The sequence below is a fragment of the Humulus lupulus genome, chromosome X (assembly GCF_963169125.1).
Source record: "Humulus lupulus chromosome X, drHumLupu1.1, whole genome shotgun sequence".
Classification (NCBI taxonomy): Eukaryota; Viridiplantae; Streptophyta; class Magnoliopsida; order Rosales; family Cannabaceae; genus Humulus; species Humulus lupulus.
Window position 1 is genome coordinate 101,689,918 of NC_084802.1, and position 23,758 is coordinate 101,713,675.

Consider the following 23,758-nt stretch of genomic DNA (forward strand, 5'->3'; position numbering starts at 1 on the left):
TCTACTAGGGATTCCAAATGGAAAACATAAACGCAACAATTTATGGGGTTTCATTTTCTTCCCTAATTTCCTTTTCGATCAAAATCGACTGAGGAAATTAATGGGTTTCAATCTGTAGAGAACATTTGTTTGATTTAGGCTTCCATGAGTCTCGAAATGGTACGATACTCTCACAATAACTTCATTCTAAATTTTTATAATTTAGCAAAATGTGTTATTGAAATTCGTTGAATTTAGCATCTCATGTGGTAACAGTTCAAGCTTTTATATCTTCATACATTATAATTAGCTATATTATTATTATTCATGTTGATCAATGTTGAGAACTTTGTCAAATGGTTCTGTTTTCGAATATGAAAATCTTTGTTGAGACTTTCATTTGTTTTATTGAGACCATTTTCATTTAGTTGATACAATTTTTTTTCTCATGTACTAATAATTCAATAAGGATATTTAATTATATTCTTCAGTTCATTGAAAAATTATATTTGAACTTTTACCTGCTACAGGGCTTGCCGATTAATATTATTGTTGGTTCTCATGTTTGGGTTGGAGATCCAGAATTAGTCTGGGTTGATGGAAAAGTTTCAAACATTGATGGAGAGGAAGCTGAGATTCAAACTAGCAATGGAAAGATGGGCCTATATTTTTGTCATACTTACAGTATAATAAAAGGCCATGTGACCTTTGTCAAAAAAAAAAAGTATGATAAAAGGTAAATAATAATATTAAATTTTGATTATGTAGCCTTCAAAATATGATTTATGCACTTACAATTAGGCTCATATTTCAAAACACATTTACTTGTCTTGTGATATGAAATTTTAAATCTAGGTCACTAGTGTGTGAGCCTCTCAAAGGTAGGAATGCGATGTGAATTTTGCATAGTGTATTAAGCTCATTCATTATTGAGAGGGTGTTTTTCTTTTAATAAATAAAAAAGGGTACGATGAGACCATTTGTTTTTTACTCATTTTTTTTTTGCATCCTGAAGATTCAGTACTTTGTAATGGTGTCTATGTTGTTAAAGTTTAAGCATCATGTTTTCTAATATTCTATTTTTTTGTTCACTTTATAACTTGTAGATTGGCAATGATCTTTCTCAATTTGTGGGGCCACTTATCTTGAATCAACTTCTACAGGTTGGTTGGTTCTCCTTTCTTTGAATCAGTACTTTGCAAGAGATGTATCCTAAATGCTTCAAGTTTTTCATTTTATTTTTAGTACTGAGATGTTTCTTGTTATTTTGACATCTGCTTGTTCATGGTGGGGAGAATAGGGTAATCATAAGTTTTTAATTCTGATTTATAAGTCCAAAATTTTGTAAATAAATCATTGCTGCATTGTTGTTGTTGTGATTATTTATTTTTCTGAGGGGAAGAGGTTTTGTATCATTACACCAAACACCTATTTCCATAATACATCATTATAAGACTATAGAAAAAGTATTATTAGAAAAAGTGCTAAAGTGAACTAAGTGAAAACAAATGGCGGTCTTGAAATTTTTAAGCGGTAAATTTATAATTTTCCATTATCTAGTTTTCCTTTGGTCAGAAAAAAAATAACTTAACTCATGCTTGTTCTCTGCATATTCTTCTTTCCCATTTTTTATTCTTCTCTTCCCATGGAAGGTTTAGCAGCTTTGGCTTTGGCTTAATTAAGGTTGTAAAGCTTTGGCTTTAACTAATCCTCTTATATAAATTTGGCTTTATGATATTTGCCATCACAGTTAGAAGATGTTGTTGTGGATGAGTTAATGAGGAAGTTCTTCAAAAATTATACAAACTGGTGCAAATTCTTGCCAAGAAAAAGAAACATTCAGTAAAATACATTTCCATTAGTCTTGTGATTTTGTTATCCTTTGTGGTGTACTCTTATTTATGCTACATTAGAAAGAAAAAATATTAAGAAGAAGAGAAGTCTCCCTAATAGAATTGACTACCATTTATGGGTTAGAAGCACCTATTAGTAATTTTGAAGTGACATCAAATAGAGGTCTGTGATGCAATGACAAATATGCCCTATATATTTGGAGGTGAAAGATTTGTACTTGGTGTAAACTGTTGCTTTCAGTTTTTCTGGACAGTATTTGTTGCTGGATGATAGAATTGCTTTGCTTTTTAGGTGCAAATAGGTCAATGTTTATCATAATTGATTCGATCAACCATTCAGCCTAGCCACAAGCGAAGTGGGTATAAAATGCAGATCAGTTCAGTTCTTTGCAAAATCAATTCCTTTCTAGTCTTACTATCTAGAGTCAAGAATTTTAAGTCCTGACAATGGTAGTTCTTATTTTAACTTGCCAACAATGAGATCAGGCTCGTTTAGATGCTATGTATTGCATGTTTACTTTAAAAAATAAATTCTCTTCCTCTCATATATATATAATATAATTATTTATTATAAAAGTGATAGAATCTAATGGGAAGCCATCTCCATGTTTTTTACATTATATTCAGCTTGAATTCAGAGGCTGAAGCGTCACTGGATTTTTTGCTAAATGGTGCCGATGAGGCTTTGATTAGTGCTTTTCTGGTGTTACTGAGAGCCAAAGGAGAGACTTTCGAGGAAGTAAGGTTCCTTTATTCATATCAATGTGAATTTATTTATACTAGATAACTTATTTTTTCCAGCCAGGATTTTAAACTTTTGAAAGTCTTATTACCATGCTGTTTGGATAGAAAGAACTGTTATCAATGCAATTGTTTATTTTCAAAGAAATTTTGATAGGTTGTAGGTTCTCTACTGAAGAATTTTTGGGGGTATGTTTCAAGGAAATAAGTAAAGAAATGACTTATGGATTTTAGTGGTTAAACAGATTGTGGGGCTTACGAGGGCGATGATCAAGCATAGTTTAGAAGTAGAGGGCTTACTTGATGCAGTGGACATTGTTGGAATAGGTGGTGATGGAGCAAACACAGTTAACATTTCGACTGGAGCTTCAATACTTACTGCAGTTGTGGTGCCAAAATTGCAAAGGTGGCATCAATTTTATAGATTACTTGACATGAATGTGATCCCATATTGTAAATTGTTCGAGCTAAACTTGATTTTTTTTCCCTTTAAGCAAGGAAATCGTTCAAGTTCTTCAGCATGTGGAAGTGCCGATGTATTAGAAGAGTTGGGGATAGTTATCGACCTGGAACTTGAGGCTGTAAAATTTCTGTTTTAGATGAATAAGCTGGTAGATTAATAAGATGCTAAACCAATTTCAAATTTGTCAATGTCTTTCTCAGTAGCAGCTTCTCAACTTGTAAGAGTGTAACTAAACTAATTATCATGTGGTCTATTTATCTCTTGATAATAGGGAGTTTCAAGCTGTGTGAAAGAAGCAGGTGTTGGATTTATGATGGCTCCAACATATCATCCAACAATGAAGCTTGTCCGCTCAGTCAGGAAAAAGCTGAAAGTAAAAATTGTATTTAATATATTGGGCCCTATGTTAAACCCAGCAAGAGCACCACATGTTGTTGTGGGTGTCTATGCAGAAGATTTGGTAAGTTTTTTGTCAGATTTTTATAATTTTAAACTTTACTTCTACCTGTTTTGTTGAATTGTGGTCTACATATGATGTTCATGGTGCTAGCAAATATGACTAGCATATCTAAGGATTTTACATAAATGATGATGGAACCATTTGTAAAACAAAAAAGATAAAGTCCACATAGGAACAAACAATAAAGATCTGAATGCCTTTTTCATTTGTGACTTGTGATACTCTCTATCATCTAGCTCAGTCTTCTGTAATTTTAGTGTAAATCGTAAGGACCTATCTAGCTGCGTGGAACCAGTTTAACTAATGAAAACAAGGTGTTTATTTTATTTCATAATGTCTATCCTTTAATGCAAATAGATTGAATGGCTTATAAATTCTATATCACCATGCTTTACATGTAATTCACATTAAACAACTCTTTGACAAGCATAATCTTTTAATACCTTGTTTAATGTTTCTGTGGTTCATTGAATAGGTTTTGAAGATGGCTAAAGCATTGCAGCGATTTGGCATGAAACGGGCATTAGTTGTTCACTCAGAGGGCTTGGATGAGATGAGCCCCCTTGGTAATGCGTCTAGTAGTTGGAAAGTTTTGACTTCCATAAGCTAATTTTTTTTTATATGCAAGTTTCAGTGTACATAATCTTCAAAACTACTCATAAGTTATTTGACACAGGACCTGGGCTAATCCTTGATGTTACATCAGAAAAGATTGAGAATTTCTCATTTGATCCATGTGAGAAACTTGTCGCTAGTTTTTAATTTTGTTTTCTTTTCCGTTCAAGGAAATATGTCATTTAGGCTACCAAGATGGAATTTCAGATGTTATATTGCCACTTCAATCTGCTAACAAATCGCTGATTATGCAGTGGGCTTTGGGATTCCTTGGTGTACCCTGGATAACTTGCGAGGTGGAGGCCCAGAGTATAACGTCGAGGCACTAAAGCGTGTATTGTTAGGGGAGAAAAGTTCAATTGCAGATGCATTTGTAAGTATCTCCTTAATTCTTATGACAAAGCACTAGTGCCTTAAGTTTTTTTGAGAACATAATTCATGCCAAAAACATTGGATCAGATCTTAAATGCAACAGCAGCGCTCTTGGTTAGTGACAATGTGAACTCTTTGGCTGAAGGGATAGCTCTGGCTCGCGAGACTCAACTATTAGGCAACGCTATCAAGACGCTCGATCAGTGGATAGATGTATCCAATGGGGTTTAAATCTCATTGTTGCCATCTCACATGCTGAACAGAGAGAAGTAGATACCTGGAACTTCATGCAAACAACCCCTTGGATTGGTTTACTTCCCAGTGCAGATGGGCAAGTATTACATTCTCAAGATGGTGGAGATAGTCCAATTGTCAGTCTTTTTAAATCAGTCATTGCTGCAATATTATCTAAGCCAGGGTGCCGAAATCCAACCTCTTTCAGCACCCTATCAAAACAATCAGAAGCTGCAACGGAAGTCTTGCTTCCTAAATTGATATGCGAATCTTGCTTTTATCTTTATAGTTCATCTAAAATACTGAAGTGTCTTCCAATTGCAGATCTTTTATACAAGGAAAATATGAATACTAAAAGTGTGCTTGAATATGCCCTCGCCTTTACAAGTGCAGCATTAGATAAGTATTGCAGTAAATGGAGTGCTATTCCCAAAACAGGATTTGTTGACATTATAACTTCAAAGGATTTCTACCGAATATACAGTGGGCTTCAAATTGTAAGGAAAAGTTCTAAGTGGTTATTTTTATTTATTTATTTTTATAATGGCATATTTCTTGAATTCTGAGTGTATGTGTTGCCTCATTTTAGTGCGATTTCTTTTGAGATCGTGAAGAAATTATCTTGAAAGCCAAACTATAGATGTGAAAACATATTTCATTTTAGTATATGGCTAGTCTCAAAGTTGTTGCTTTAAGTTTTCTTGATCTTTTTGCAATCCTCTACATTTCAAACTTGTGGAAGGTTATATTTAGGTCTAGCTCCACAATTTGGCCGAATGCAAAGTTGAGGAGACTAACAGTTTTGATACAGATCCTTGAGATAATGTCAATCAATAGCCACCACATTCATTTTAGTGCTAGAAAGTATATTACAATAATGTGCATACAAAGACACATACATATGCGTAAGCAAGTTTTGACTTAGAATATTCTTTGGGAGTACATATTAGAATGGCGGTGATTGGGCTTCGATAGGCCAATATTATGGTAAACTTGAATACTGTATATCCCGTATTCCTGCTAATATGTCATAATCCTTGAATTGTAGGGATATTTGGAAGAATCTGGGCAAGTCTCTTCAAACAATCATGAACTGCTGGGTGATTCAGTAGCGTGGGGTGGTTGCACCATAATATATTTGCTTGGGCAGCAGATACATTTTGAGCTTTTCGATTTTTCACATCAAGTCCTCAATGTCGTAGAAGTAGAGACTCTGCCATCTGAACAATCACCCAAGAATCCTCACTTTTCCCAGGTATGCAAGATTGCCTTCTATTTCTTTTAAAAAAGCCAGCCATCTATTTTAAGCTTATAGTATTAAGATTTCAAAATCAATAATCAGGCTCATTCATGTATGTTAGTATTGTCTGCATTATCTGCATTTAAATTGTTGATCTGATTTTTCTATTGAATGAGCTTTCTAAATAATTAATTTCTTACTATTAATTAATCAAGCTTTGTGTGCATACAGTAGAGAAAAATAGTACTTGTGAAACAATTATATCATCAATGTTGCTTAGTTTATTCTTTATAAAAGGGATTTGATTTTTGTGTTCAATTAAATTGGGTCTTTGACTTTTTTGAGTTTGGAAATACATTATAAAGTTTGATAGAAATTTTTCTTTTTCTGGAAAAGAGAAATCAGAGGGAATTTCCATTGCTTTTGTATTCGCATTTGTGATTGTCCTTGGCTTTGCATTTGTGATTGTCTTTTGTTTTTTTTGTTGTTACATATTGTTTTTAAGTTGCTGAAATATTGTTTCTTTTAGTTTTTTAGTAGCTGAATTTAAGATAGAATGAGCGGAAATGATGATGATTATGAAAATGATGATTTTTTTGGACATTTGAGTTGGAATATGTTTATATTAAGTTTGAACCATTAATGAATTTAGTTTATGATTTTAAAACTCGTAACAAGTAATTTCATGAATTTTATGGTTTTATTTTATCATTTAATTTTAATTTTGTATTAATCTTTTAGTTATTGATTATATTCTTTAGGTTGTGGATCGAATTGGCGAGGAGCATTGCAAAATCTTTTATGTTTTATTTACCAAATTCAACAAGTCAAGTACAAAAGAAAATCTGATTTGGAAGGCTTTGGTGTGCTGACATTTGGAAGATCATGAATTCCTACCTTTACTTTTGAATATGCAACTGTTTAAGACTATTTTGTTGACTATTGTGAGAATGTTTTGTTTATGTTAATTAGGCAGTGTTGAATATCTTTAAGACTTTTGGATTATTTGTTAGATAATCTTGAATGTATTTTGACACAATTATTTGGTTATATTTGTTATGAACCATATAATTGGTACTCAAAAATATATTTGTACAATGTTAAGGGTGTCTTAAGTATATTAAATGAAGCGGGTTTGAATTAAAAAATAAAAAATAATTATAATGTACAAGTTTATAAAATAATAATTCAAGCTTATCCAAATATTAGAATAATACAAAAAATGTGTTATTGTATCTGTTATCCCCAAAATTTGAAAACAATGACGTGGAAATAGAAGTGACAAATGGCAAGGAATGGATGGGTAATCTGGCTTAGGAGTGATCCGGTAGAGTTTTCATCAGACCGGTGAAGATTTTTGACTGACCAGTCAAGTGTCATGACCGACCAGTCAGGTGCTTGTTCGACCAGTCAGGTGCTTGTCCGACCAGTTAGGTACTTGTCCGACCGGTCAGGAGCTTGTCCGACCAGTCAAGTGTTTGGCCGACCAGACATGCGTTTGGCCGACCAGTCACTTGTCTTGGCTGACCATTGAGGGTTTGGCCGACCGGTGAAGTGTTTCGGCCCTTCAGTTTTCCTTCTGGGTGTGATGTGGACCGACTAAACAGATCATTGCTACGCAAGAGATCCCAGTAACGGCTTCAGATAGAATCGGTCATACCTACGCGGGAATCTCTCCTATTATCCCAAAGAATCACATATTGTTGTATTTTAAATGTTATTATTAATTAACTATTGAAAGAATAACAGAAAGATCCCGATTATGAGGGACTGCATTTGTACGATCCTGGGCTTATAAATACAAAGCTCATGGCATCATAGAGAGGATTCGGATTCTAATTTTCCTAAGAGAGCATTTGTATCTTGAGAGAAATATTGTATTCTTTTCATCTGCACTGAAGAAACTCAGTTGACTCAGGTTCATTTGATCTTCAGTGTAGATTCATCATCATAACTCTAAGTGGACTAAGCTATTACCAACACATTGGGGCTGAACCACTATAAAAATTGTTTGTGTCGTATTTTTCTCTTCAAGGTTTATTGTCGTTTTGACGTCTACACGTCGTTGGCGAAAACCGCGGTCAACAATATCTTTTACAATAATACTAGTTTATAACCATAAAATTATGTTATACAAACTATTTTCTATAATGTAGAAAGTGTGTTATTATAAAGTGTATCATAACACTACTTTATAAGTACAAAAAAGTGTTATATAGTCTACTTATAAATAGCATAATGAAATACTTATCTAACTATTAAAATAACACAACCAAAGTGCTATCGTAGGCTATACCATAACACATGTCTATAACTATGGAAAAGTGTTATGCAAAATGCTCCGACCTACTATAACACCACTTTCCTTAACACATCAAAAAGTGTTATGGTATATATTTGATAATACTTTTTCGGTCTTATTGAAAGTATTTTTTCTTGTAGTGACACGCTTTGAGACTGGCCTCGTCCTTTGGATCGAGTTTGCCCCGTAGCCTCGATCGTTCGAGCTTAGGTCATCCTGATTTTCATTCTTGATTTCTTGTTCGCCTGACCCTCACACTTTAACTCTTTTTCTAGATGACGCATAACTTGGAGAAGCGGTGGGGGTCTAAGCTCGCAATTCCTTATTCGCCGAAAACTCCGAGCCCAAAGTCACCTTTCACCCAGAATCAGCGCTTGATTCGGGAGCACCAACTAAGGCATGAGCAAGAAGATACCAGAGATTACTTTCGACGTCAAATCAACGAGGTTGAGGAGAGGGAAAGGAAGAGACTTAGGGTCGCCATCCACCTAGATCCAGACCCTGAGCCCAGACCAATCCCCATCGATCCCACTCTTAGAGTAACAATCGCCTTTAAGCCGGGGGACCTTCAATTTTCACTGATGGGAGAACCTTCAAACCCCCCTTCTACCTCACAGTCAACCTCCATTCCCACCTCGAAGAAAGAATTCTTCGAGGCCGAGCACTACTGGAGCTCGGTTTCTTCATTAGGGCAGATCTCCGACATCTTGGCCCTTCACAATATTGGACTTTTAGGCTTGCTGAGGTGTCGAGCTCCGACCTCCCACAAGCGAAGTTGTCGTGCCCCAGGAGATGGGAACCCCAACAACAAGTTGAAGTACGCGGCCTGGAGCCAGGAGCACATGAGGGCAGGCGCTTTACTGCCCTTAAAGTCCTTTTTCAAGAACTTCTTGGACTTCGTTGGGCTCGCCCCTTTTCAGCTCAACACCAATTCGTACAGGGTTTTGTCTGCCCTGAGGTCGCTTTACCACGAGCTAAAGTGGGAAGGACCTTCACCAAAGGAGATCCTGTATCTTTTTTTCTTGAAAAGAAATCCCTCCCGAGCTCGAGGAGGAGATGGCTTCTATTACCTATCGAGCTATCCCAAGGAGAAAAAAATCTTTGAGGATCTACCCAACCATCCCCCAGATTTCAAGAAGGCTTTCTTTTTGACGAATGGCTTGGCTCCTTCCAGACACTACTCGTTCAAGCGAATCCGTACGTACATAAAAAAATTCTTCTTTTTGTGCTCGAGTTTTTGCTTAGGCTCGTACCAGTCATAATATGCTCATTTTTCCAGCCAACTACCGTCGACCCACTCCCACCGATGAGATGAAAGAGCACAAGGAGGCTTTGCTCCAACTTCCCTATGGCAGGCGCTCCATTTCCTATCTTCTTCATGAAGATAGGCGTTGAGCCTGTGGCCTCCTAGAGAAGGATCAGTCCACGTTCGACTAGTCCAACAAAAAATATTCTAAGTGGGAGTTCGTGCCTCTCCTAACTGGCAGCCTTCCTCCGAGGCGAAGTGTTAAGCCACAATCCCCAGCTCGACGTCGCAGGAGTCCGTAATAGGGGAACAAGGCCATTGATGAGGCTTCGAGCTCGAGCGACAGAGGTATAGTCATCCTTAGCTTAGACTTATGGTCTCCCTCACTACTTAAGCATAAGCCCGACAGATTAGTCTTGTGTAAGGATGATAGGGACCATTTTTATGTATGGTCCTGGGTAGATGAGAGGGTTCATAGGTTTGATAGTTGGCTCGGGAAGTATGAGACTATGTATAGTCTGAACGAGGTATGGAACGGAATAGTCTTTCAATACGAGACAAATGACTATAGAGACCTTTCAAGGTTGACTTCCACGTATAGGGAAGGTACTCCCCCCGCCTCCTCTGAAGATGGGAGAATTACGTGGTCCCCGAGCATGAGCTTGGGGGAGAGTTTCAGTTAGGTTTCTCTCTACTTGTCCTTTTATTCCTTGCCTGTCTGCACCATGCTAACTTTTTTGTCTTGGAATATCTTATAATGCAATGTAATTGTGCAGGTGCTATGGACTCCAACCTCGACACCGTGCTCGCCAGTGGCGAGGGGGCCCAGAGAAGTAAGTTCCTGAAGGGCTCGCGAAAGTCAGACCGACCCGCCAAGGTCTTTAAGAGGACTAAGAAGACTCCTCCTCCACCAGCTCCCACTGTTATGAGCCCAGCTATGGATTCGAACCCTCAGGTTGAAGCGCCCTTGCCTCCTCTAATCATGGTTCATTCAACGCTCGGCCTACTCCCGAAAAATCCCTCGGCCTCTTCAACATGCATGTTGTCGATTTCTACTCACATCGACGAGTATGTAATCAACAATGCTGCCGGGCCACATGGGGCTACACTTGGCTCGGACATTCTGTCCCGAGTGGGCCAGAGCTTTGGTGGCTTTGACGCCCCTCAGTGGCAGTTTATGTACAATGCTTAGGACTGCAATACACTTTATGACAAGAGTATCGAGCTCACTGCTGCGGTAACTTCTCTCATCTTATTATTAGTTGTTCTTGTGCTTAGTGTATGTCCTAACTCGATTTCTTTGTGTGTCAGGCTCTTGCTGTCTCCGCTCAGCTTAATTATAAGTTGAACAATGAGGTCCATTCATGCATGTCCTACGCCCAAGAGTTGAAGGATCTCCAACTCAAGCTTACTGACGAGCTCAAGGCCACAAAGGCAAAGATGGTGGCTGTAATGCCCCGAATTCTCCGATGTGGTTTAGTGGTGGTTTAGTAGGCCGGGAGGGCCGTAATTGTTTAATTACGCCATTAAATGAATTTATGCATGTTTATGTGAATTATATTATAATATGACGATATATGCATGCATGTGGGTCCACATTTATAATATTATGCTGTTTTGATAATTTGGCCCATTGAGGGTAACTTGTGTATTTGGGTGCATGATGTGATTTGTGAATGAGATACCATTATTATGGAGATATATTCGAGCTATTCGGCATGAGACTATCATATTTAGTGGATTAGCGGTTTTGTCATAACGGGGTCAATTTTGGGGTAGTAGAAATGTTTATTTGATGATAAATTAGGAATATTTGAGATCAGGGTGGAATTCTGGAGGTTTTGACTATAATGTCCCCGGGGGTGTTTTTGGGACCCCGAGCACTAGGTTTTATTTGAGGTTGCTTAAGCTTGAAGTAGCTATCAGATAGAACATACGATTAGAAAACCTCGCGTTCTCCTTCGTTAGTTCATTTTTGCCACCCGAAGCATATTTGAAGAAATCTTGAGTTCTAGGAGTCAAAATCAAGTGAGGATCGAGGCATAGCGATCCTAGGAAAGATTAGAAGCTTCTTGACCGAAGGATTTGACAGAAAACAACCTAATTGAAGGTAATCTAAGTTTAAAGTTTTGAGTTTTTAGAGTTTCTAAGCTTTGAATTGGACTTTGTGAATTGTTGAGTTTTTTATTCATTTGAACCTTGGGTTTTGATGCATTGGGAAGCTTGGGAACCTTGTTTTGATGATTGGGGAATGTTTAGGTATGATTTTGGAGGCTTTGGAGTGTTAAAAACGTGTTTGGGAATGGCCCAGAGTTGAGGGCCGCGACCCTGTTCTTGGGGTGCCGCGGCCCTGCCTTGAAGAAGCAGGTGGAGTTTTTGTGCTTGCTGGGCGCCATGGCCCTTGCCTCAGGGAACTCTGGGGGCCATGGCCCAAGGTGCTAGGGCCGCAGCCCTTGCCCAGTTTTCGCCCCGTTTGCTCGTTTTGACCCTGGGATCCTAGTTTTCGCCCTCTGGAGTGTCCCTACTTCTTGGATTAGTTTGGATTGATCTCTTGGAGGCTAGATATTGGTTTGAGAACCTTTGATTATCATGTTATTGATGGTATCCTATAATGTGTTATGATTAGGTAACCGCTAAAGGACTAAAATCTAAACCGTTCTCAAGGGTCGTTCTTTTGCTCATTCTAGCTCGAATCAGAGGTAAGAAAGCTGCACCCCAAATGTGACATGCATGGTTATTCATGAGGCATGTTGGTTGTATAAATGTGGACATGAATTGATTGTGGAATACTTAGCAAATGTTGCTCACTTGTGCATGGTACTGACACATTAGTCAGATTTGGCAAAGGTGCTAGTATCAACTGTGAAGCTGTGACTTATTAGTCAGGTTCGGCAGTGGTACTGGGCACTGGTCACATAGCGCTGACTCATTAGTCAGGACGGCCTTAGCGTGTTCAACGCAAGCCAATAAAGGTTAGATCTAATCGAATTTCTGCATTGAGTGACTCAAAGAGCATTAATGCCGGACCGACCTCAAGGTCGATGAATAATATAAGCGCTTGAAGGCTAGTGGCTTACCTAGCAGCCACTTTTCCACTTGAAATAGTGACTTGCTTGTCAGTCACTCAGTATGGTTTAGCAGAACCTGTTGAAGGCTAATGGCTTACCTACAAGCCACTCTTCCATTTGAATTAGTGACCTGTTTTTCAGTCACTCGGTATGGTTTATCAGGACCTCAAGTGATATTCACTCATCTATTTGAAAGCTATGAGCTATGTGTGATTATAATGATAATCATTTGATGATGTTTACATATAATGTTATGTTTTCTTGCTGGGCTTTGGCTCATGGGTGCTATGTGGTGCAGGTAAAGGAAAAGAAAAGCTCACCCAGCCTTGAGTGGAGAGCTTAGGTGGTGATGTGTACATATGCAGCCGCTTGACCACCACGGACAAGGAGTTCTCAGAGGAACTAGGGGGTTTACCCTATTTTTTCCACTTAGGTCAGCGGGGTTTGAAATTTTTTGACAGTAATGACCTTTTTGAGTTGTAAATAACTTGTAAATGTTCTTGTGGGCCCATGAACAGTTTTATGTATCAATAAAACATATCCTTTCCTTTTTACTGGTTTTCACCTTAACCTATTAATGATACTTAGAACACGTTTTTAACCAAAGAACTCAGGCAATGAGTCAAATTTCTGGTTCACCTTTCACCGTAACTGTTCTGGGGTAACCAAGGCGTTACAGTGGCTGAAGCTGAACAAATGAAGGCCAAGACATCCGAGCTCGAGAAGGTGAATGCCCGGCTCGCGGAGCTTGAAAGGATCAATGCCAAGCTTGAGGAGGAGAAAGCGGCCACTTTCGAGATAATGGAAGGCGAGAAGGCTCGTCTCCTCACAGAGTTTAAGGAGAAGAAGGATCGGGTGGTCGACTTGGCCATGTATAGGATCTGGTCCAGTAATGCCGATCTTGATACCAGATTCCTAGGCTCTTTCGAGGCAGAACTCATGGCCAAATGGCAGGCTCGACTCGACGAGGAGGAGGCTGCTCGAGAGGAGGCAGAGAGGGCCAGCGAGGATGCTGAGAAGGCTAAGGAGGATCCTTCTCCCTCCTAAGTCTCTACCCGGGGCTGCGTCCCTTTTAATCTTTTGTAATATCTTTTATCTTCTATTTTTTATGCCCCTGGGGTTGAAACAATTTATAGCTCATGTGAGAGCTATTTTTTCTTTTGTTCACGATATTTATGATGCCGTTTTTTACTTTACTTTAATATTGCTTTAAATTTCCTAAGATGAAACATTTCAAGTAATTTATATTAAAGTGTCCTTATGTCTGTTTATTCATACAAACATGTGGTTGGTTTTTAAGCTCAAGCTTCGATGCATTCATGCATAGTTTACTTGATGTATCCGTGTCCGATCTCGTTATTTGTCAAGGTCGAAAGTTACTTTTACCATGCACCCGAAGGTACTTACATGGCGTGTAATGTAGGTGGTTTAGGTATATCTTGCTTTTTTAGTCACTTTTCCTCGTCCTTGGGTAGCTCCCCAAGGTTATGAGGTCGAAACTATCTTTTTACAAGATATTCCAGCCTCGATCTCGACTTAGCTTGAAGTAGGTTATGTTCCAACTTACTGACGATTATTTTGAGCTGGTTTATTCCAAACCTATTTAGGTTGTGTTTGGTTTGTAATCCATACACTTATATTCTTGATCTAGTTATATCTAGATCACGCATTTGGTTATATCCAAATTATCTTGGCTCACGCATTTGGTTATATCCAAACACTTTATTCTTAATGCCCAAATTATTTTAGTTCGCGTATTTGGTTATATCCAAACACTTTTATTTTTAATAATTTGGTTATGTCCAGACTATCTTAGCTCGCTTATTTGGTTATATCCAAACACTTTTATTTTTAATAATTTGGTTATGTCCAAACAACCTTAGCTCGCGTATTTGGTTATATCCAAACACTTTTATGCTTTTTGTATATGCTATTTTATTTTTTCAAGCTGACGGTATATATACCACTAATGCCCCCTTAATATCCTATGAGTGTGACCATATATTATTAAATCAAGAGAGTTTGCAAAAAATACAGCATATTGAAATGAAAAATGAGGTTTATTCTAAATTGAACAATTTATTAACAAAAACATAGCAAAGATAAACAAACATGGTTACAGGTGTCATTGTTCCAATACTATTGATAGTAAGGTCGCAAATGTTCACCTTTCCATGCTCGTGGTACCAAATTCCCATCCAATCTTGCAAACTTGTAGATGCCAGGTCGGATAACTGATTCGATCTGATAAGATCCTTCCCAACTAGGCCCGAGTACGCCAGCAGCTGGGTCCCGTGTCGCAAAGAACACACGCCTCAACACCAAATCACCCACACTGAACTTTCTATGTCGAACCCTCTTATTGAAATACCAGGTAGCTCGCTGCTGGTATGCAGCATTTTTTAGCTGAGCCTCATCCCTTCTTTCTTCAATCAGGTCCAGACTTACTTCGAGCTGGTATTGGTTCGAGGCTTGGTCATAAGCGTGGGTTTGGATGGTGGGTATTTCAACCTCGATTGGCATCATAACCTCGCATCCATATGCCAGAGAAAAAGGGGTGTGTCTCGTTGAAGTACGGGCTTGGTTCGATATGCCCATAAAACTTGGGGCCATTCTTCGAGCCATTTCCCCTTAGCTTCTTCCAACTTCTTCTTCATAGAACTCTTCAGGGTTTTATTTACAGCCTTGACTTGGCCATTCTCTTGGGGATGGGCCACGGAGGAGAAGCTTTTTATTATCCCATTTTTCTCGCAAAAGTTGGTAAACAAGTCACTATCAAATTGAGTACCATTATCGGACACTATCTTCCTTGGCATCCCATATAGGCAGATGATGTTCCTTACCACGAAGTCCAAGACTTTTTTCGAGGTAATTGTCACCAGAGGTTTAGCCTCGGTCCACTTTGTAAAGTAATCTACTGCAACTACTGCGTACTTGACTCCGCCTTTGCCAGTTAGCAACAAGCCTATGAGGTCGATTCCCCAGACCGCAAATGGCCATGGGGAAGTCATCATAGTTAGCTCGGAAGGTGGAGCTCGAGGGATTGCGGCGAACCATTGCACTTATCGGATTTCTTGACGTAATCAAACAAATCTGCTTTGATGGTAGGCCAGAAGTACCCTTGGCATATGATTTTCTTGGATAGGCTATGCCCCCCAGTGTGGTCTCCACAGAATCCTTCATGAATCGCTTCTATGATCTTCTTAGCCTCGGGTGGAGTCACACATCGGTGTAATGGCATAGAGTATCCTCTTCTGTATAGCTTTCCATCCACAATGGTGTACCTGGGAATCTGATACATTAGTTTTCGAGCCTTGGTCCGTTCTTCTGGGAGAATGTCGATTTCAAGGTACTTAATTATCGGGGTCATCCAGGTTGGCTCAGAGTTTATCATGCAGACATCTTCCTATTTAGGCTCGCTTATACTGGGTGTCAATAGATGTTCAATTGTCACAACATTCAGCTTGTCGACCTCGGTGGATGTGGTGAGCTTGGCTAAGGCGTCTGCATTCGAATTTTGCTCTCGGGGAACCTGTTCTATCATGTAAAATTTGAAATGCTTGAGTTCTGCCTTCGCCTTTTCTAAATATGTAGCCATTCTCGTCCCATGAGCCTGGTATTCCCCTAAGATTTGGTTGACCACCAACTGGGAGTCACTATAGCAATGTATCGTCGTAGCCAGCCTCATTATTTGACGCTTCGAAGTCAAATCTCAAAGCAGAGTGAACTCGACTTCCTGTTGGGGTGATCAGTATTATTCCTACCCCCGACCCATTTTCATTGGAAGACCCCCATCAACATAAAGTTTCCACAGCTCGCGGGTTGGGGTTATAACTTCATCGTTAGTCACTCCAGTGCATTCCACTATGAATTCTTCCAAGGCTTGTCCTTTTATGGTTGTCCTCGGATGGTAGGTAATCTCGAATTGTCTGAGTTCAACGACCCATTTTAGTAATCGGCCCGAGGCTTCTGGCTTGGATAAGACTTGTCTTAGTGGTTGATCGGTCAGCACATGGATGGGGTGCGCCTGGAAGTAAGGTCGGAGCTTTCGAGATGAGTGGATTAGGCTGAGAGCCAACTTCTCCATTAGGGGGTATCTCGATTTTGGCCCCAGTAACCTTTTGCTGACATAGTATACTAGCTTTTTTACCTTCTGTTCTTCTCAGACGAGCACGGCGCTAATGGCGTGCTCGGTCGTAGCGAGATGTAGGTACAAAACTTCTCCTATGATAGGTTTCGACAAGATAGGAGGCTCCACGAGGTGCTTCTTGAGCTCCTGAAAAGCTAGCTCACATTCTTTTATCCAGTCAAATTTTTTGCCTCCCCTCAAAAGGTTGAAAAATGGAAGACAGCGGTCTATAGATTTCGAGAAAAACCTACTTAGTGCCTCCATCCGTCCAGTCAAACTTTGGACATCCTTATGCTTTCGAGGTGAGGGCATATCAATTAGAGCCTAGATCTTGTCTAGATTAGCCTCTATTCCCCGGGCATTCACAATGAAACCTAGGAGCTTCCCTGACGACACTCCAAAAGAGCACTTTTGGGGGTTGAGCTTCATGTCGTACCTCCGTAACACGGCAAATCACTCTTCAAGGTCGTCCACATGGTTACCGTTATGTTTCAACATAAACTTCCATGTTATTACCTATTTGTTCGGAGAACATCATGTTTACGAGTCGTTGGTATGTGGCTCCAGCATTCTTGAGTCCGAACGGCATGAAATTGTAGCAATACAGTCCTTTGCCTATCACAAAACTCGTATGCTCTTGGTCTGGGGCATGCATGGCGATCTGGTTATATTCAGAATAAGCGTCCATGAACGACATAAGTCCATGCCCAGCTGTGGCATCTACGAGTTGGTCGATCTGAGGTAGGGGGAAGCAGTCCTTAGGGCAAGCCTTATTGAGGTCTGAGTAATCAATACAGGTCCACCATGTCCCATTAGGTTTCGGAACTAGCACTGGGTTGGCGACCCAATCGGGGTAGAAGGCATCTCGTATGAATCGATTTGCCTTCAACCTGTCGACCTCTTACTTTAGGGCCTTCTTCTTGTCGTCGTCCAGGAGTCTTCGCTTTTGCTGCTTCGGGGGGAAGCTCTTGTCAATATTTAGAGCGTGGCTTACCACATTCAGATTTATCCCTACCATGTCTGAATGTGACCATGCGAAAACATCCTGGTTCTTTTTCAAAAAGCAAATTAATTGTTATTTCGTTTCTTCTGGAAGGTTTTCCCCCACCTTCACTGTCTTCGGGGGGTCTACTTCTTCGAGCTCTTCTAATGGCTTCAGGTCGGCTCTTTCCTCTATTCTCGGATTAATTTCTTTGTCAATCTTGAAGACTGTCCCATCATTATTCTGAATTATGACAAGTGTTTGTGCACTTATCTATTTCTTTCCTCTAATGGAAATGCTATAGCATTCCCTTCCTGCGAGCTGGTCTCCTTTCAGTGTCCCGATGCCACTAGAAGTCAGGAACTTGATGGCCAAGTGCCTCACAGACGAAACTGCCCCCAGCTCTACTAGGGCGAGTCTCCTGACCAGTACGTTGTAGGCCGATGGTAGATCCACTACTACGAATTCCATCATCTTGGTTGTCAAGACCGAGAAGTCTCCCAAGGTTACAGGGAGTTCAATGGACCCCATATAGGCAATCCATTCTCCTGAAAAGCCATACAATGTCGTTGCACAGGCCTTTAGGTCACGAAGCGTGAGTCCCGTCTTTTCTAAGGTGGCCCTATAGAGGATATTAATTGAGCTCCTGTTATCAACCAGGACTTGGTGAACCCTCTTATTCGCGAGCTGAAGGGTGACGACCAGCGGGTCGTTGTGAGAAAATTGCACATGAGACGCGTCATCCTCAGTAAAAGTTATAAGTTGAGATTCAACCCTCTGGTGTTTTGGAGCTCTGGGTTCGGGTTCGTAAGGGGATCTGTCACCAGTTTTCAGCTCATTCACGTATCGTTTTTGGGCGTACCTACCCAATCTCGCAATATGAGGTCCCCCCGAGATGGTTACGACATCTTCTCTATCAATCGGAGGGGGTCGCTCCTCCTCCCTTGTTCGGGAGGTACTGTTTTGGGCAAGCGGTGGTGCAGCTACCCTCTGGCTGGTAAAAGCCTGATTGGGGTTTTGGTTCCTTACATATTTCCTGAAATACCCTCTTGAGATCAGGCCTTCAATCTCATCCTTTAGTTGCCTGCATTCATTGGTTTTATGTCCGATATCTCTATGGAATCTGCAATATTTGCTGGAGTCTCTCTTCGCTTTCTGGTTCCTCATGGGGTCCGAACGCCTAAAAAGGATCTGGTTTTCATTAGCCAGGTAGATATTCTCTCAAGACTAATTGAGCTCGGTATACACTTTGTACACGAAGAAATATCTTTCCCCTTTCTTCTTCTTTCATCCTTCCGCCTCGGGATTATTCCCTTCATTCGTCTTTCTTTTGGAAGGGGTTGTCCACAGGGGGTTTTGAGGTCGTAGGATCCGCCGGGGTCGAGGTAGAGTTTACGTTTGTTGTTGTAGTTACAGGCCGAGAGGCCATATTCAATGTTGACCTTGCCTCTTCTACATTAACAAACCTCTGAGCTTGTCAATTGAACTCGATTAAGGACCTCACGAGTTTCCTCTGCATATCGTCCCGAGAGGGCTTCCAGACATTACTCCAGCTCGGACAACCATTAAATGGATGTTGTCATCTACGTCACGAGCTCGGGCGACTTCCAAATTAAACCTTCTAAGGTAACTTTTCAATGTTTCATTCAGCTGCTGTCGGACATTGGTCAAGGTAGACGCCTCGGGCCTTATTCCAATCATGGCTTTGAATTGCTTCTTGAAATCTCTAGAAAATTGATCCCAAGAAGCAATTGAATGCCTCTTATATTTTTCAAACCATTTTTTTCCTGGTCCTGTGAGCGAGGCTGGAAACGACATGCATTTGAGCTCGTAGCCCACATTACTCGCTCTCATAATTGTATTGAACGTACTCAAATGACTGTATGGATCGGATTTCCCATCAAATGGTGGGACATGAGGAATTCGAAATCCTTGAGGAAACGGGGTGTTGGAAATATGGGGGGCAAAGGGTTCGAGTTCCTCGTCAAACTCTTTGTCCCGACCTCGTCCTCGTTCATTTTGTAAGAGCCTGAACGCTCTTTCCAGTTGTTCAATCCTTTCTTGGACTGGATCCACGGGGGGTCTGACTTGAAACTGATTATCGTTGATCACAATCCCAGCGTTGCGCCTCCGCATAGGATTCTTGCGTCCATTGATGTGATCCCTCAGATCTGGGTTCGAGGGGTTATCATTACCCTGATTATGGTTCAGGTGCTCTCGTAAATTTGGGTGATCCCTTCTATTCCCAGTATTTCTGCTTCTCTGGTCATACATACTGACCGATCTAGTGTCTCCCGAGCCTTCACTGACATGGCTCGTCATGCGGTTGTTTCGAGATGGGTTCCTTTTTGGTTGCCTTGTCTCAATAGTATGAGACCGAGACATTTGGCTTCTCATGGGTTGGGTACCTCTATGCTCCCTAGAAGTCTCCTCATTCCCATGTTTTTGCCCAGCTTGCCTTTCCCTATCACCCCGAGTTGGTTGCGTATTTCTCTGAGTTGATGAGGGATACCTTATCGACGATGGTGGGTGCCTTATAGGTGATGGTGGCCGCCATCCTTTACGGGGCCTCGAAGGTCCCGAGTTTTCCGGAGCTGGTTCAGGAACGTTCTACGTGTTACCAGGATTTTGGGTTCGAGCCTCCGTGGGGGCTCGGTTATTCCCTATCTCGGCTGGTACCTCTGCAGTTGAGTTGGCAGGAGCTGCAGCCCGGGTACTTCTCCGAGGCCTTGAGGGAGCAGACTGTTCTGCAGGTGGCGGAGGTTGCTCCGTTCTTCGGGTGGCATCGTTTTTGCGAGGTCGCCCACTAGGCCTGCATGGTGGAACATGAACATCTCGTGGAGGCGGAGCTTGGGCCTCTGGCGGAGGCGGGGACTGAGCCGCCTGGGCCTCGGCAGCCAGTCTGGCTAGCCCTCATTACGATTCTTGACCTCTGCCAACTACTTTCGCAGTTGACAATTTTCAAGCTCCACAATAGGGAAATATCGTTCATGGTTGTAGTACATGTTCTCGTCGTCCCTGGGGGCCGGTGGTGTCGGTGGTCCTCAAGAGTCAGAGGACCCACTCCTCTCATCAGGGTCTGAATTCATCATAGGCTACTTCCCAGGGCACTGGGGGTAGTCAGCTTCCTCTAAGATTTCCTCCTCAGGAATGTTGGGATCATTCGTGGCCATAGTTGATTCTGGGAGGCTTCTTCAACTGAATAGACTCACGCACGTACTGCTTAATGCTCTCAGTGAAAGCACCAAACTGTTGATGTCATTTTTCGTCAACTTTAATCGTAGAGCAATTAAACAATGTAAACTATGAAGCGAATGGATGATAAAGAGAAACAAGAATATTTTTATGTGGTTCAGCAGTTAATTCTGCCTAGTCCACGAGTCTATGTTATTAAGACTTAGAGTTTTCTGGAAATTCTTCAGAGATGAATTACCCAGAGCTTTCTCTCAAGAAATCAGAAATCGATCCCTTACAAGTGGTCATTCCTCCTCTATTTATAGGAAAGGTTACAGAGTTCATTCCCACATATTTCAGGAAGATATTATGTATATCAATTCAAATAATGACATTAAATGCAATATCTCCTATATACATGGAAACGTCCCATAAGAATCGGGAACAGATAACAGACTAAATGATATCCCTTAAATATTGGGATTACACAACAATAAATATGTTCACATGTAACGGGCTATCCCAGGTGACTCATCAGGTCTTCAAGATCAACAATCGGCATTGTGACTGTCAAGACTTATGGAACTATTACGAACTTGTCACTCAACTTCAGGACATGCCCGGAGTAGATAGATATTTTCGAAGCTATCACACCCGAGCTTGCACTTCCCAAGCTCGGATTGTTTTATCTTAAGACAATTGGTAACAGATGTATCACAGTGTCGTGCCATTTCGAACTCAGATAGTATCCCGACGTTATACATCTTCGAGGTCGTTGTTTTACTTCTGAGATTTTACAGCTAGACCATACAATTTTTCATACCTTTCGAGCTCACACTTGACGAGCCCAGCTTTCGGAGTCATAACCTCTTATCTCGAAATCTGGGTGTAACAATATTAATATGATTAATATGTATATATAATAAAATCCAAACAGCAGCAAACTTAACCACAACGTTAAGTTTATTAAATATTATATATAATTTTTGTGACGTATATATATACATGTTTTAATATTAACATACGTTTTATAACTTAAATAAAATTTAATTGAACTTAAACTTCACCTATTAGAATAATATCATATTAAACATATAGTATAATATAATCTACTATCAACTAGCAACAAATTTCTTTTCAAAAATAAAATAAAATAAAAAAATAGCAACAAACATTGATTTAAAATTCATGTATAATATTAATATTATATTAAACATGTAATATATAATCTCTTGTTGTCACTGTCAAATTCAAAAATTAGAACACACATAAACTTAACAAAACTAAATTAATTAAAATAGGACACTTTGAAGATATTTTATGATAATTTAAATAATTAAATCATATTTATTTAAAAATAATAAACCATACATATCATTTTTTTTATCTTATAAATTTGTGTAATAGTTAGGGCCGGCCCGACCAAATCTGGGGCTGTAGGCGAACAAAAAAAAGGAGGCTTTTACTTTTAAGTTTTTTTTTTCCTTTCATATTTCAACATTAATATAATTTGATGCATATTTTTTTCACTAGGAATTTGATGCATATTTTATGTTGGATATTTTTTTTTCTAACTCTAAACTACTACTTATAAAACTTAGATGGACTTACACGGAATATGTCATTTTTCAGCCAATTATTTTTCTAAGAATAGTAAATTTTGGCATTTGATACAAAATAATCTAACACTAACAATGAGAAATTTAAAACAGAGATAAACAATCTATTATAATTTAATCATCTTGTTTGTCATTTTAGTGTGTTACATTTCCTTTCTTATTTTGTCTTTCTCTTATTATTATTTTTATTATACTTTGCACACATTTATATGTGATTTTATACTAGTCATTCATTAGTATACATTAATCCTATATAAAATGTAATATATACATATATAGAATGATATATTGAAGAAGAGGCCTCTGATGTTGGGAGGCTTTAGGCAACTGCCTCACCTGCCTTAAGGTGAGGCCGACACTGGTAATAGTTTGTATTTTTATAAAGTGATTAGAGCTTTTTTTTTATTCATCATCAAATTCACCAAAGGACATTGTGAGATACATTAGAAACTAAACATAGTTGATGCATGCATACTGCTCTACACTATAACTTTTTCTATTCTTATTTTATTCTATTATTAATTTTTTTTAAATATTATTGTAATTTATATATATGTCATGTAGCCATGTAAATATATATCAATGTTAATGTTGTGTTTAGATGTCATATATGTACAGATTATTTATATAAATATTTATATATACTATAGAATTGTAATTCATTCTATTATATATATATATATATTAAAAAACAGTGAATCAGGAGTTTTTATTAAAATTATACACTACTACAAAAATGGGCTTTCCCGGCAGTTTTTAACTATTGCTATTGAGCAATGACGACAATCGACTAACTGTCATAATTGCATATGCCGACGTAGGGGTAGCTACGCCAACAGTTAATTAGTTTCGTCATTAATGGCTATGCCGATAGTTAATAGGTGTCATCGTTGCTGGTAACATCGACAGTTAATAGGTGTCGCCGTTCCTAACAACGCCGACAGTTAATAGGTGTCGCCATAACATTAAATTTATATATATATAAATAATAATTTTTCGATATATATTTTTTAAAACTTTTAATTATATTTTTAACAATTTAAATTTGATATAAATTTAAATAAAAAAATTACTCACATAATTAATTATTATTACCATAACTTGTAAAAAAATTATATTTATCATAATAAAAATTCACATACATACAACATTTATTCATACAATTGAAATGTAAATAATACATTAAATCCCCATGAGACTAAATAATTCTCAATAAAAATTCATTATAATATTATAAATTCATAAACTTCAAAATATATAATACAACAAATCTCAACAAGA

At 39.2% G+C, this 23,758-nt stretch overlaps 1 long non-coding RNA gene and 1 pseudogene across 1 annotated transcript; both read left to right on the forward strand.

Moving 5' to 3' along the window:
• Positions 1-514: 514 nt before the first annotated feature.
• On the forward strand, positions 515-1,820 carry LOC133805087 (uncharacterized). The gene is made up of 3 exons (XR_009878826.1): positions 515-715; positions 1,086-1,142; positions 1,730-1,820. It is a non-coding gene; the product is annotated as an uncharacterized LOC133805087 (long non-coding RNA).
• Positions 1,821-2,421: 601 nt separating this feature from the next.
• LOC133806109 (anthranilate phosphoribosyltransferase, chloroplastic-like) lies at positions 2,422-4,714 on the forward strand (annotated as a pseudogene).
• Positions 4,715-23,758: the final 19,044 nt, after the last annotated feature.